Raw genomic sequence first — 14,464 nt, forward strand, 5'->3', positions numbered from 1 at the left:
CCCCCCCCCGTTCTCTTCTAGGCCAGTTTTGCCCCTCGCTGCCTCCGTAGCGAGGGTGAGCCGTGCACAATGCACGGTTCCACTGGGGCTGGAGGCACCGGAGTGTGGCTTTCGCTGCCGAAATTAGGTTGTTCTCAGACCCAATTAGTATTTTCCCCCACCACTTTGAAACAGCGTTAGAGAGACGCAGGGCCCGGAGGACAAACAGCCCGGGACGGACGGGGGCGGGGGGTTGGATTTTGTAACCGGAGTGCCGGACCCGGGGGGCTCCCGGGGGATAACGTCCATTATCTTTCACGGGGCCTTTTTTTTCCCTTCTCTCTTTAACCTTTTTTTTTTTTTTTTTTTAATCTCCGAGCAGAAGCGAGTTGCGCCGTTGCGCGCTCTCAGCAAATTAGTTTGTCACTGATTGGAGTTACCGCAGTGAGATCCACGTAACGCGGCCGCGCTCCTTTCCCTGTGGGAAGTGCGCGCGCGCGCGTGTGCGCGCGCGTGTGCGCCCGGTCCGCGCGGGTCGTCCCGGCCCGGTGACCTGCGGGGGACTCGCCCGCCGGCAGGAGCGTGCCCGTGTGCGCGGGCGCGTAATTGCCTTTCACTTCTCCACACACACACGCGGAGAAAAAAAAAGGAAAAAGAAAAAAAAAAAAAGAGGGAAAAGTCCTTGGCGTCAGCGAAGGGGCGCGGGCACCGGGGCAGGCCTCCGCCCCCGCTCCCTCCCGCACTCCTCTACCCCAGCCCCGGTAACTCCGGCGATCGATCGATGGCTGGATCCGATCGATAGGCAGGCGCGATGATCGCGGGGCGGCGGGTGCGGCGCAGCGCCTTTCCGGGGCGGCGCGGCGCGGCGCGGCAGGAATGCCGGCTGCCGGGCGCGACCCTTGGAGGAGCGTCCGGGTCTCCTCCGCCCGCCAGGTTGGGAATTTGAATTGTGGAGGTAAACTGGCTGCAACCGTCTCCCGACAGCTGCCTCCGAGTTGACATCTAATCTGCCATCTGATTGGCTCCGCGCGCGCCATTGGGCACCTCGCGCCGCTGATGTAAATAGAGGCGCTGGAGCGGCGCAGGCACAGCAGCCCCCGCCGCGAGCGCCGCCGGCACCGGGGGGCACCGGGGCAGCGCCGCCTGCGCCGCGCGGGCACCTTCCCCCGCCCCCGGCCTGCCCGCGCCGCCGGCTTCTCCGGGCACCGACTGATTTGTTCCTCTGCTTATCTATATTTACTTACTTGTTTTAGATTTTTTAATTCCGCGCTAATTAGGGGCGGTAGGGAAAGTGCCTCGTAATAACAGTGCTTTTGGACGAGGGTTCGGGTTTTCGGGTCGCGCTGGCGCCTTCTTACAAAAAAAGAAAAAAATCCCTGACAAACCTAAACATTTTGTAATGTTGCAGATTACGGATGTCATGCAAGGGATCGGATTTTTATTAAAGAAAAAAGAAACCAATACTAGTTCCGTTGCGTTTCTGTTAGCTCGATGCCTAACCTGTGCATGCCTCTTAAAAAGACCGTGTTTGCATGTGAGCTGCTGTAGGTGAGAAAATGCCATGTATTGTACAAAGAAGGGAAGAAGGAACCGCTCTGCCAGAGGTTGTGTTTGTTTCAGCTCTGCAACAAATCCAGATATTCGGGAGAAAATTGCTTTTGGGTTTGAATTGTGGTTTGAATACTTCAAGAAGCTTCGGGAGTTGTTGATCTCATTATTTTTCTACACAAATGTGAGATTAGGCTTGAATTCTCAGTAGGAAAGTGAATTGTGTTAAATGGAGTAGTGCATTAGAATTTCATAGGTTTCTTCTCCCTTCAACAAGATCTTTTTATTAAGAACTGTTAAATCTTGTAGCAGCTTTTAACAGCAAGGTCTGACAGAAACAAATGCAGGTGTATGCTTTTGGGGTCCTCCAACGGCTGGATCTTTCCATAAAGTAATTAATAGAATCTGGAAAAATCACTGCTTAATATTGCAAATGGTGTATTAATCCTGGAAAAAAAATAGTAACCTTAGATGGGCTCTGTGTGTGTTTGTCTACTTTCAACAGACCATTCCTGTCATGTTTTCAGTTTTTATTCCATTTTCCTTTCTTTTTCTTCCAAGGAAATAAGATTTGTGTGTGTGTGTGTGTGTTAATTTTTACGTTTTTTTAAATTTGCAATGATAAAAGGATCACTGGAAGCCATAATGTAGCGAGACCTCGTATGCATAACCTTTCATAATTACTCTAAAAATATTTGCATCATCTCCTTTTAAACAGGTAGTTCAGAATTTGTGGCTTTAAAAGCTAGGAAAACCGTTGTCACACGTCGTGCATGCTAGTTCAGGGTGCTCTTTCTTTGTGGCAGAGATTGTTTAAAGTATTTTATTTTTATTGGAGGAGTGAGAGTAAATTCATTTATGTCCTCAGTATGACCCTTAGAAATGCTTCCTTATGTTTTTGGGTTTACATCCTCTCTTACAGATTTATTCTTTTTTGTTTTCTTTTTTTCACTGTAAGGATTGCCATGCAGCTTAGAAAGAATAGTCTGGCAAGAGCACAATTTCTTTGATTATTTTTTAAATTATTTTTTCCTCAAAATAATTGTCATAAAGACAAGACGTCATTGTTTTGTATATTATGATTTTTCCATTTGACCAGTAAGAGATTGGAATAAAAATTTTCTTTAGGTTTTAAATTAATATTTTTTGATGTATAAAATGGGTTGTGTCAAAAAGTAGTTACCATTAGCTTGCAGAACACAATTGGTTTTGTACACTGTTATTTATTTTTAATTCCCACATGTCAATCTCCCTGTAAGTAGAGAAATTGATTGCTCTTTGAAAGAGCAAACCGGTATATTTAGTCCAGCATCTGAACAGAAGGCTTCTCTTCATTTTTAAAATAATCATCTGTGTGTGTGCTCTTTATATGTGTATACACACATTAGAATATGCTCACTTGTCATGTGTCTTTGTAAAGCAGATGTTGATTGGCCCCTAAGCCTATACGGAACTATTGTCCTGTGAACAGAGAAAAAGGACCAACAGTAGCTTACAACATCTGAGATTCTTGTTCAGGAAATTCTTGCCTCGGCATGGGTAATTTTTGTAATTTGAAGAACTGTGGCATCCTACCATGAACTAAGTTCTGTATTTGTCCGGCCTATTAAATTATTTAAGAAAATTTTGCTTCCATTTAATTTAATCACCTTAGCCAGCTGAGAGATGTGATGGAAGCTTGCAGTAGAGGCTTCCTGCTTCTGAAGAAACGCACATTTTTGAAGCAGATGGATGTTGCTCACACAGATACATTGATCTCATGGTGCGGGACTTCATACAGTAGTACAGTACCTTGTCATTCAGGTCTTTTGATTATTGATTAATCCTTGACAGTGTACAGATATTTAGAGTCGTAAAGCTCCCTTTATTCTTCACTTCTGATTTGCACTGCCGTAGTTTAACACATTAGCTGGCCTTTCAGTGTGCACTTTATACACGTCTTTCTCCTTTGTGCACATGTGTATGATTTACATACACCTACACAGAAGGAGAGAACCTGGGTCTTTTCAGGAGTACCTGTATAAGATACAGAGGAAGTGTCAGAAAAAAATATATTGAGCTGCTCTGAGTTTGTGTATGTATTGTTTGTTTTGTTGCAGAGAAACTCTGAATATGCCTGATTCTGCAGCTCTTTTTATGCCAAATAGATTGCCCGTATTGACAGTTCTGGCTAAGCCAAGGCTGCAGAATCATGTCCTGTGCCTGAAGGCCATTAAACAGCTGTTAGTGTGGTGAATAGATTCTTCATGTCTCAATGGGAGAATAAAATATATTTTTCCCTGTGCAGTTTCAAATAAACAGTTTAGTATTCACATAGCTTCTATTTAGAAGTAGCAAATAGCAATATTCACAGTTAGTAGCATCTATATATATATTACGACCATATATTTGACACTTTGTGGTTTGGTGTTCAGTTATTGGTTTCTGTAGTAGCGCTTATGCCTACACATGGAACAGCAGAACCCTGTGTACGAGGTACAATGAAGAATGAGAGATGCAAACCTGCCCACTCTATTACTGCTTCCATAATGTAAGGATTCTTCTACCGAGCAGTCGATTACTGTCATTTTGGCATTCTGATCTGAATCTCGGGGCACAAAAACTAAGGCATTTAATCCATTGCTAAATTTTCTAGTTACTTATGTAAAATAATGTTTTTGAAATTACTAAGCATGGTCTGTTAGGTGATGCTTGTTCATTCTGAAATAGTGTCTTAGTTAAAACTAGATTAAATTCGTGCAATGAAAACAAGTTTAATTAGCTACTGATAGATCTTTGTTACTTTTATTCCTCAAGTGTTTTGTTATTGTTATAGGTATTTTGACATTCTAATTGTTTATGTGAGAATGGCAGTAGTTTATTTATTCTTTGGTCCCTAAGATTGTACCTGTGCCCTATACCAGTTACATCTTTTAGTACTTCTTCAAAATGTGCCGTTTATCAGGAGGCTTTGAAGATTCTCTGTGGATATGTAAAGCAGTGTTGCCACATTCACTGTGCATGCATGCTCAAGGCTGCAGAATTTCAGTAGCATGTGTTTGTGGTAGGCTAACTTGCTAGAATATATTTTAGAATTGTGATTATTAAGGTACTTGGGAAAAAAACTTTTTTCTTTCAATTTTGGGGCTATTTACATAGTGTTAAATATATGTTTTGGTACGATTGAATGAGGACTTTAATTAAACTTAAATTAAAAGTATACCTTAGTGGTTTTCAAATTTGTTTTGAAAACTAGTAAGAGAAAAGTGCTGCTTAGCAGTGTTGTTTTTGTATTGCTTGGTGCTTATAGAAGCAAATAAATGTAAGGCACAAAAATCTTGTGGAGCCAATCATACTAGATTAAAATTTATTTTAAGGAAGTCTTACCTGTTAATAAATTTAAAATTATTTTTTAGTAGACCTGAAGGGTTTCTGTACATTTCATGTATGTTTTGCCATTCAGATCATAGTATTACAGTTTTACTTTTTCTGTTCCCCAATGGTACCTGTTCTTGCTCAGTTTCACACACAAGTGCTGATGTGCTGGCAGAATGCTGCAGTGTTTGTATTGCAGGTAGGCCAGACAATTTCCACTGTTGTACTTCCAGTTCTGAGAGTGTGGCATCCAGTGATCCACCAGGAACACATCAGCTCCAAAAAAGCCGAACACATCCATGATGGTGTTCCGCTGCAGTCGAGGAATCTTCAGGGATGAATGTATCTTAAAAAAACTTATGTGAATCTGTAAGCAGTGGCTAATTTATACAGAATTGATTTTAAGTACCTTTATATTCTCAGTAACAATATTTCAAGTACATTTGATCTTTATACTGTTTTTCTAGAGTGCCTTGGACTGGAGCAAAAAATTGTTCTTCCTGTTGTACAGGGTGGGGAAACTGAGGCACATTACATCCACTTTGCTTCAGACAGGCATACCTGAGGACAGGTGTTTTGGAAATAGCCAGGGTCGTGGTGCCATAAACTGTAGCTTTTGAATAAATACAGTCTTATTGTGTATACATTCTGTTGTGGGAGAACGTAGCTTTACTGGAACCTATTCAGCGAGTAAGAAGACAAATAACTGAGTGAAACAAGGGATTTGTCTGTCTATCAGTACAGTCACCTTAAACTAAAGGCACCGTAATTCAAAATTTCAGTATTCCTTATTCAGTTTTATCATTACATACCCAGTCTCATCTATATAAAGATGCTAGATTTCTCATAGAAATTAAACTCTGAGGAATTTGAATTGAAAAAGTGCCCAGGAGCTTAACAAGTGTCATGGAACTTGTCTTTTGATGAGTATTCTGCATAGAACACCAGTGTGTGCTGGGCGGGGTGAGTATGGGGTGCATGCACAGACTTCCTTACCACCAAGTCCAGTTGTTTTATCTGGCAAATACATTGACTTCAGTTTTGAAGTGAGCAGATTTGATGCAGAAATCACAGTTGTTGTGTCTTACTTAAAGATTGCTTTTCACATAGGAATTGTTCTTACTGCAAATATGAAGAGCCTTTTATCAAACTTTGTATTCACAATGTAGGATGCTTATGTTATCTGAAGGTGCCTGCAGTTGTTTTGGAAATTGGGAAACCTGAGATCATTGTCCTGAAGCTTTTATTAAAATATTTTATCTATGTTTATTAAAACCAGTGTGAAATCTGTGTAAAAGTTTTTGGCAGGCTTGATTTGAAAGGGTGTTGATACAATGTGCATTTATATTCCATGTATAGTGGAAATGTTAGTTTCCTTGTAAATTTAACAACTTTATGAAGCAGCTGAATTTCTGGATGTGTAGTGGCCAATTTGTGGATATAAAACAGAGTTTGATGGTTCTGCAGCATGTATAAGGAATTGCTTTCAGTACAGATCTATCAGTATGCGATCTACATTCATACTGCTTTTTGCATTTGAGTCATTGTAGGTTAGTAACTACATCAGAAGGACTAAGCATGTGTAGAAGTATGTAATCTATTTATTAGATTTTCTCCAATTTTAAGAGCTGTTAATTAATCTTTTGCACCTAAACACGCACAATGGCCAAATGATGTTCTGCATTTAAGAATTCGCTGCTGTGCTCTGTCTTTGCCCTACATTGTAGGCTTCTCAGATTTGAAAAGATACTGAATTCAGGTTTGTGATGTAGTAATTGTTTATGAAGACATCCATCTGAGCGATAGGCCCTCTGACACTTCCATCTGTAAAGCTGTGCCACTGATCTCCCCTGCCACCCACATCTGTCTCTTTCTGACCATTGCAGGGTGGGCAAAGAATATTCTTCTAATTTTCTTACCTTTTTTATAAATTAAAGAAGTAGATATACATGGAATTTTAGTTTGTTGCTAAAAAAAGAATGAATATGAAAATGGGAAATTGATGTATAAATTCCTCCCTTTTTTTTTAAGGGATAGTGTTAGTTATGTTACTATTAGAGTCATGCAAGCTTCTACTTCAATTATTTATACTCATGGTGTTTTTGGGGGGTTGTTTGGGGTTTTTGGTCTCTTTTGGTTTTTGTTTTGTTTGGTATCTGTTTGATATTTGTTTTAGGTATCTGCTTACTAAAAAAATAAATCTTATGTAGCAGGGCTTTCTCTTGGATGTGATTCTGCCAAGTTACTGAATCAATTTACTTGCCCTTTAAAGACCACGTGGCTGGGTTCACTGTGAAGTTCTGTTGTTGCAGCTACATAGTTAGATTCAGGGAATTAATTGCATCCTTGACTAATAGCTGTTGTGGCAAACCCTTTTGCATTTAGTTTACCATTGGGTTGGTAGCATAGCTTCACCACCAAAATAACAGCCTTTATAAGAAGCTTGTCTTGAAGGGTTTGCGGGTATGGCTATTGAGGTATTTTGCTGAGTTTTTCAGAAGGTAGATAGTTCCACAACAGGTTTTGGTCACCTTTTAAAAGGGCAAAGAGGTGTGTGCTGTGTGGCAGAGAGGGCTGTCCTGGTTCTAGCAGTCCCTGGTACAGCTGTCTTTCACAGAAGGACCTCAAGTTGGAGCATGGTTGTTCTTTCTTTGTTCGAGTAAAGAAAGGAAATCGGTTCAGAAAATCCCAAAAGGAGGGATCCTGCTTTAAAACATAATTGTAGTCATGTGTGCTGTTCCCAGTGTGGACATGGCTTAATTCACAGATTGATTGAAGTGGAATAGTGCCTTCTTTACACAAGCAGTGAATTCAGCCATGGTAAGTAAATTATGTGACTTCAGGAAAATTATATTAGTAGAGGATTGGTGCAGGAATTCTTGACATCTCTCAGCTGTCTGCGCTGGTTTCACTAACTGATAACCTCAGTTTCCCCATGTTAAAATAAGGATAATATTTGCCTTGTTTAATAATTTGAGTTTGATGTGCAGTTTTAATTACCAAGTAAGGCAGAATAAATAGGCAGCCTAAATATTTGTTACATGGGAGAGTATCCATTCTGCACTGTGCCTTCCTCTGTTTGGATGGGATCAGAGACTTGGTGTTCCCAGCATTGATCGTGTTATTTGGTTAGCTTGTCAGACTTACTTGTTTGTAAGCAAGATACTGAAATATCAGCTCTGAAAATTTCTTTTGAAAGCACAAGGACAGGATTTGTAGTTCTTAAATTTTATTCTTTTTAAGTTAAAAATAAAGATAAGGAGGTTTGTTTTGACAGCATCAAAGGAATATGCTGGTTTGTTTGCAGCCTTTGATTTGGATGGGATGTATGGAGTTCTGTATTTTTTTTTTTTTGTGTAGCAATTTATGTTGTGAATATCGTGGATTTTCTGTCTATATGAACGTTAGTATTGATATATTATTTTCAGGCGTGATTTATGGAAAATAATTGCACTTTTGTGAATTTTTTTTTTTAAATTTGGTGGTTTTTATTTGATTGAAATTCCCAAGCAAAGAAGAGTAATAAGCATGTTCTTCAGAGAGTTTATAGTTGGTCATAGAGGCTATTTAAATAAATATTTTTGGAAAAATAGAGGTGGGTACATTTGAGGCTGTTTTAACTGCGTACGAGCAGTAGCAAAATAATTTTACGTGTCAGTTTTACTTATATTTGAAAGTTCTTCCTTCCTGTCGGCAGAAAGGTCGACTTCTGGAGGGAGGTACCTCCTCGGTGCCCGGCATGTAGCGGCCGTGGGACGTGCGGGGTGTGTGCACGCCGTTGGCTGTTTTGCCGAAGCGGTTCCCGATTGAGGCATTTCCCTGGCGGGACGCGGGGACGGGAAAGGCGGGGGGGCGGCGGGGTGCGGGGCCGCCGGCAGCGTCTGTGCAAGTTGCACACGCGAAGCGAACTAGTTCGCTTGTGTGGCGTCACATGATCAAAATATTTTCCCCTTTGCCGCTGCCAGAAGCTATCTATTGCTTTTCAGCAGCCTCGCCGCTCGGGCAGCGGGCCAGGCGCTGCTCCCGGCCGCGGGATGCCCGGGCCCTCACCGGTGGCACCGGCGAGCGTGGGCAAGGCTCTGTGGGCAGCCATGGCCCTGCGCGGCCTCCGCTGCCTTGGGGACAAGCCTTGCTCTGCCTTCGCCTCTAAGGAGCAGCACCGTGCGGAGTATTTCTAGCATTTTAAATGACGCTTATTTTACATTTAAAAATTTTGCTAGTAAAGAGATACTGCGTTTGTTTGTCTTGTATGTTACGGTTTACAATATATGTATTTTTTCTTTTAAATCCCGAAGCTAACACGCATCCCTTGTGATAGCCCCCATCCCCCCATTCCAGCCTGGCACAGAGCCGGTTTTCCTACTAACAAACTGTAGGAGCTACTAATTCAGCAACATTTCTGAGATTTCTAACTTTCTGCAGAATGCTCTTTTTGTTGTTGAACATGTGGTATGCAAATACAAATGGAAATAGTGCTATGGAGTATTTTGTTGTGGGTTTTTTTAAGTATTAAAAACACATTTTGCTTTTCTAATAAACCCCATAACCAGACCTTTTAATGTTTTGATATAAATAGCAATTATACTAACTGAGATCCAACCGCAACTAAAAAAAACCCATTTAAAATCATTCAGAAGAAAAGTTCCCAATTTAATTGAGCTTTTCCTTTAAAGAGGAGGGAACTGATTGGGCAGCAGCATATGAAACAAAGTGTCTCTCATTTTAGAACAGTGTTCTTGAAGTGATCAAGGTGTTGGGAGTAGAGGCCAATATTCAAAGATTTTTCCAAGAATTAGCTAGGAATCGAAAGGCTACTTCAGTCGAAGCTGTTGAGAGCTTTATGTGTGATTGCTGATGGCAGTCAGAACATTTTCTGGCTTAACTGAGACCCTTGAAAAGTTTTAGATTTACGTACATGGACTGCTTGTTTCATATACTGGGACATTTAGGGATTTGGTTGTTCACAGGAAACTTGCTAAATGCAGCTGTTTGAACAAGCAGTGGAGAGGGATTCTCTGTCCCAGGAAGACTTTGCTTAGCCACACATTCCTCCTTTTAGTTCTTCAGCTTATTTCAATAATAATAGCAACAGTAACAATGCACTTTCTCATTAAGAGGAAGGTTGAGGAGGGCCTGAGTGAGCTGTTACTTTGCTGGAATGTAGTTGACAGAATGGTGGATGCAGTCTTCTACTTTTTTTGCAGCTCCTGATGTTATTATGTGTCAGCTCTGTTGTGTGATGTGGTTGCTCAACGCTCTTCCTCTGTATTTTCCCCTTCAGTGAATGAAAGATTTATTTGTGGGTTATTTTCATTTGTTTCATTTCTTTTCTTCCCAAAGTCATAGTACTTCGTTTTATCCAAATGTCATAATCTCTTTTTGCTCCTTTGTCTTGTGATACTTCTTTTTCTTTCTTAAGATGTCTTTCTCACTTTCCAAGTCATTGGAGTGACAGAAAACTCATCCTTACTGTCTTCTGCAATTTTAACAGTTGTGCAAGAGTGATTAGTGTGACTGTATAGTTACTGAGGAAATAGCTTTTGAGTGATCCAGGTACCCATCCATCTCTCTGACTAGTATTTGCTCCTCTGTCCTCCAGGTTGACAAAAGTTGTTGGGCAAAGAGTGGCAGCAGGGAAGGCATCTTCACTATCCAGCTTCCTGTGCCAACTCTCCTAGTGACTAGAGGTCAAGTTGCATTTAAGAAAAGGGAAAAAAAAAAGCCACTAAAAAGCCAAGCAAGCCCTCAAATCCTGACAAGACTTGGCAGTATAACAGTAAAAACCCTGGAAGTAGTTATCTATGAGTGATGGTGCTGGTATTTTTGTTTCAAGTTCCTCTATTGCTGATCTTCTAAGCCATAGCAGACTTAAAGGAAGGAAACAAACAAAGGAGACAAAACCAAGCTGAAATGTAAATGTTGATATGCATAGTTTTTTTACCTGGCATGGCAGGTGTGATTAAAAATATATATCTATTTGCTGAAAAGATATTTGAAAAGATATATGCATGAAAATTCAAGTGTGCTGTTGCTGTGCATGTGGAAAGTGTGGAAAAGACTGGAACTGAGGAAACACTTGGCATATGATTGTCTATATTAAGTAGTGATGCAGTGCCCTAGGTATGTTCTGTGCAATTTTATAAAACTTGATACTTCATTTCATAGATTTCCTTTCCTTTTAATTCTCCTCAGAAGATTGGGGGTGTTCAGAGCTGCCAGCAATGATTGTTTGTTATTCCACAATGTCATATTTTATTTGAGGGGATGTATCTTACGAAGATGGTGAATGAAGCTTGTTTAAAAAGTGAGATAAAGTTCCATTGTTCTAGAAGAATACCTTAGTAATTCAAGAAAGAACTGAGGCCAGTTTCTTCCTGTGTGATAGTTTCCAAATTCTGTTGCTTTGCCTCTAATAACACCTGGATTTTTATTTGCAACAATCTTTTTGCCTGAAAAAAACCCCCACAGTGTCTGATTTACCCTCTGTGTATTTTTTCTCTACTCCTGCTTTTTAACATTCAGTTTAAATTCTTCATTTGCTTGTGGCTGATGTCTTCCTTGATCAGATGGAGGAAGAAAGTAGGTGCTGTTTCTTAAAGGCTGCAGCTAGTCATGGCATCATAATGGAAGGTTCAAATATTTATGATTTCTGATGACATTTTTACTTTCCTGAAATTCTTGATCTTGCATATGGTTGTCTGTCTTGAGCAAATTGTCTCACTCAGCTAGTGTGCCAGAAGTAGAAAGAAATGTAGTTTTCCTTTCCAGAAGTGGGTTTTTATACATATATGTCCAAAGAGACAATGAGCATGATGGGGTTTTTTTTTTCCCATTCTTTTCCCCCAAATGTTTGATACTGAGCATTCAGTAACATGTTTTGTTTTGTCATTTTTAGATTAATACTTGGGAATTAGGAGCAAATATATTTTTAAATTGAGTTCAGTCTATGTACATCGATCGGAAGGGTCCACGTGGGTATTCCTCAGAAAGACAGTTTTTGTCCTTCTTAGCTTTTGAGGATCACAGGCTGAAACAGAGGAAATTAACAGGAGAAGGTTTGTAACACATAAATGCACAGGAAAATATGTGTTGATCCAAATGGACATCTGCTTTTTGTGTAGATACCAAGCCAGAATTTCTCTTGGGGAAACTGAAGAAAACTTCAAAATCTAATTTGTTTATTTCTGCATTTTTCAGTAGCCTTTTGTTACATTCCTTGAGTACTCTTTCATCCAGTTTTGTGTTGCTAAAAGGTCTTGCACCACTATGTGAGTCTGGTGGTTATGTGAAGCTGATCTACGACTTCACTGCTTCTGTTAGGACCAGTCCCCACCTTTTTATCAGCTCCCTGCTGCTTCCCTTGTGTCATAAGGTGAGTGGCATCAGCTCAAAGATTTGTCTGAAAACTAATCCTGCCAAACAAGGCCTGTGAATGTTTAGCTTTCAGCCAGATCATTGAGCAGATGTGACTTGCAGCATAAACTTAGCAGCATAGAGGTAAAGCAGGAGAGAATGTGGCCAGTTCGACTGAGTGGGCATCAGGCCATGACAGTCCCTTTGGTGGTGGTACAGGTGGTTGTTCTGTCAGCCTAAACTCCTCCTACTTTGCCTCTTGAGTGTAAAATTAGTCTATAAATAATGACAGGCAATTTCTTAACATTTCTCTGGAGCAGGAAGCCATTGTTATTCCTCTCTTAAAAGGAAAGAAGCTGAGGCAGAGAGTAATTTTTTTTCCTCCAAGGGTGATAATTATACAGAATGCATTGATTGCAGTGGCCAAATAAGCTGTGAGTATCTTTGAAAAATAAGATATCAAGGGTGGAACTCATCTAACCATATGTGCTTGTAGGCATTTGTACCTGATCTTTTTGTGTATCTTTGGTGCAAAAAAATAGTCAGATCTTCATGTGAATCATCTCATCCTGAAGTAGATGTATAATTCTGGTCTAATGAATCATGCTTCTAAAGTTTCATGTTTTTCCCCTTGCTCTAAAGAAAGTCTTAGCTGATAAGCTCAGGTGTCAATGTCAAAGGGCAGGTGAAATTAATTCCTTCCATTATTTACAGTGTTTTCATAGAGGCAACTGACTCCAGACTTGTGTTGGAGTTCTGGACTAACTTAGCTTCCTCTTCTTGTCTTGCTAACCTGTTGGAGCTAATGGTTTTCATACCCATTTCTGCTTAAGCTCGATACATTTCTGTTTTGTTGTCATTTGTATAATGCCTATTCAGAGATTTTTTTTTTGCTGCGGCCTTTCTTCTGGTATATAAAATTTTTTGCATGTAAGAGCTGTCAGTATCATTTATTTTTGCCCAGCATATTTGCAGACATACTGGCATACTGGCAAATTTGAAAATACCAGGATGTATTTCCAGATCAGTTGACCTTCATGCATAGTTATGCAATTTCCTCTGTACACAGATGCAAACTTTTGATTTGGAAATAGGGAAGCAGTTTTGTTGTGTCGATGCTGCTTCACAGTCCACTGAAAACTCTTTACTCTTTTACTTTACCCGTTGCTGGCACTTCAGCTTGCAGAGAAGTGGGCATCTCTGCGAAGGAGCTTCCCTGCTGTGGTGATCTTCCTCACCCAGCACTGTTGCTCCCTGTGACTCTGCATTCCCCCCACCGATTGCTCCAGGGGGTCTCTCTGTGGGGCATCGTGCAGAGTAGCAAACCCAGTGAGCACTTTGGAGAGCTGAGAGGCTATGCTGGGCATGGGGAGTTAGGAAGGGGCAGCCCTGACAGGAGATCTCTGCCTCCGAGAGGGACAGTGGTTGTGAAAGAAACAAAGTTTGTTCTGAATGCTACGGCTGTATTTCAATGTGTGCTGAGGGATGAAATTGTTTAGGACAAAAGGAAACTCAAGGATGCCTATGCTGCACAGAGCTCTTCTTGGCAGTATCATGTTTTCAAAATGGTTAAAGAGGAAAAACCGCAATTTGCTAAAGAGATTTACCTGCACATCCTGAAAAATGTGTACCATAATCCTTAATTATATCTAGGATCACTTAGCCTTTCTTAGTAAAGTATTTAAAATGCCCAAACTGAAGTATTATTGTGATTAATAATTTCACTGGTATCTTTGTAGCAGGATGTCAGTGCTTTCCACTTTTTGGAGGCTGTCACAACCATATTTTTGGTTGCATCCTTTTTAAGGGATCTTTCTCACAAAGGGCGTCAGTTTGTTTGGCTTAGGCTTAGGTTTTGGAGTTAGGTATCCTCTGAAATTGCTTGTTTTCAAAAAATTGTGAGGAGTCTTTTGTAGTGTTGAAGTTTGTGTCTCTTTTTAGGTTCTCTCTTATAATTAGAGGTTCAACTAGTGGCATGATTTTCAGATGTACTATTCCTCCCAGTGTGTATAGCGGGAGGAGGAGGAGGAAGCATGGCTTCCTCAAGGTTGGCTGAAATGTTTTAACTTCTATAGCAAATGAGGTGAGAATGAAATTGTCAGAAGGATAGAGACTAAATTATTGAAGCACTTGACTGTTTAAAGTGGCTGGGGATGTACTATAAAAGGTGCGAGTCTAACAGTCAAATGTGTAAACAGCACCTTATTCCTTTCTTGTACCTGATTTCTCA

General features: G+C 40.5%; 1 protein-coding gene across 3 annotated transcripts in view; it reads left to right on the forward strand.

Moving 5' to 3' along the window:
• ARID1B (AT-rich interaction domain 1B) overlaps positions 1-14,464 on the forward strand; it is a 325,668-nt gene that overhangs the window by 2,116 nt on the left and 309,088 nt on the right. The window lies entirely within an intron of this gene.

Source organism: Pyrgilauda ruficollis, unplaced genomic scaffold (genome assembly GCF_017590135.1).
Source record: "Pyrgilauda ruficollis isolate IOZ18807 unplaced genomic scaffold, ASM1759013v1 scaffold24, whole genome shotgun sequence".
NCBI lineage: Eukaryota > Metazoa > Chordata > Aves > Passeriformes > Passeridae > Pyrgilauda > Pyrgilauda ruficollis.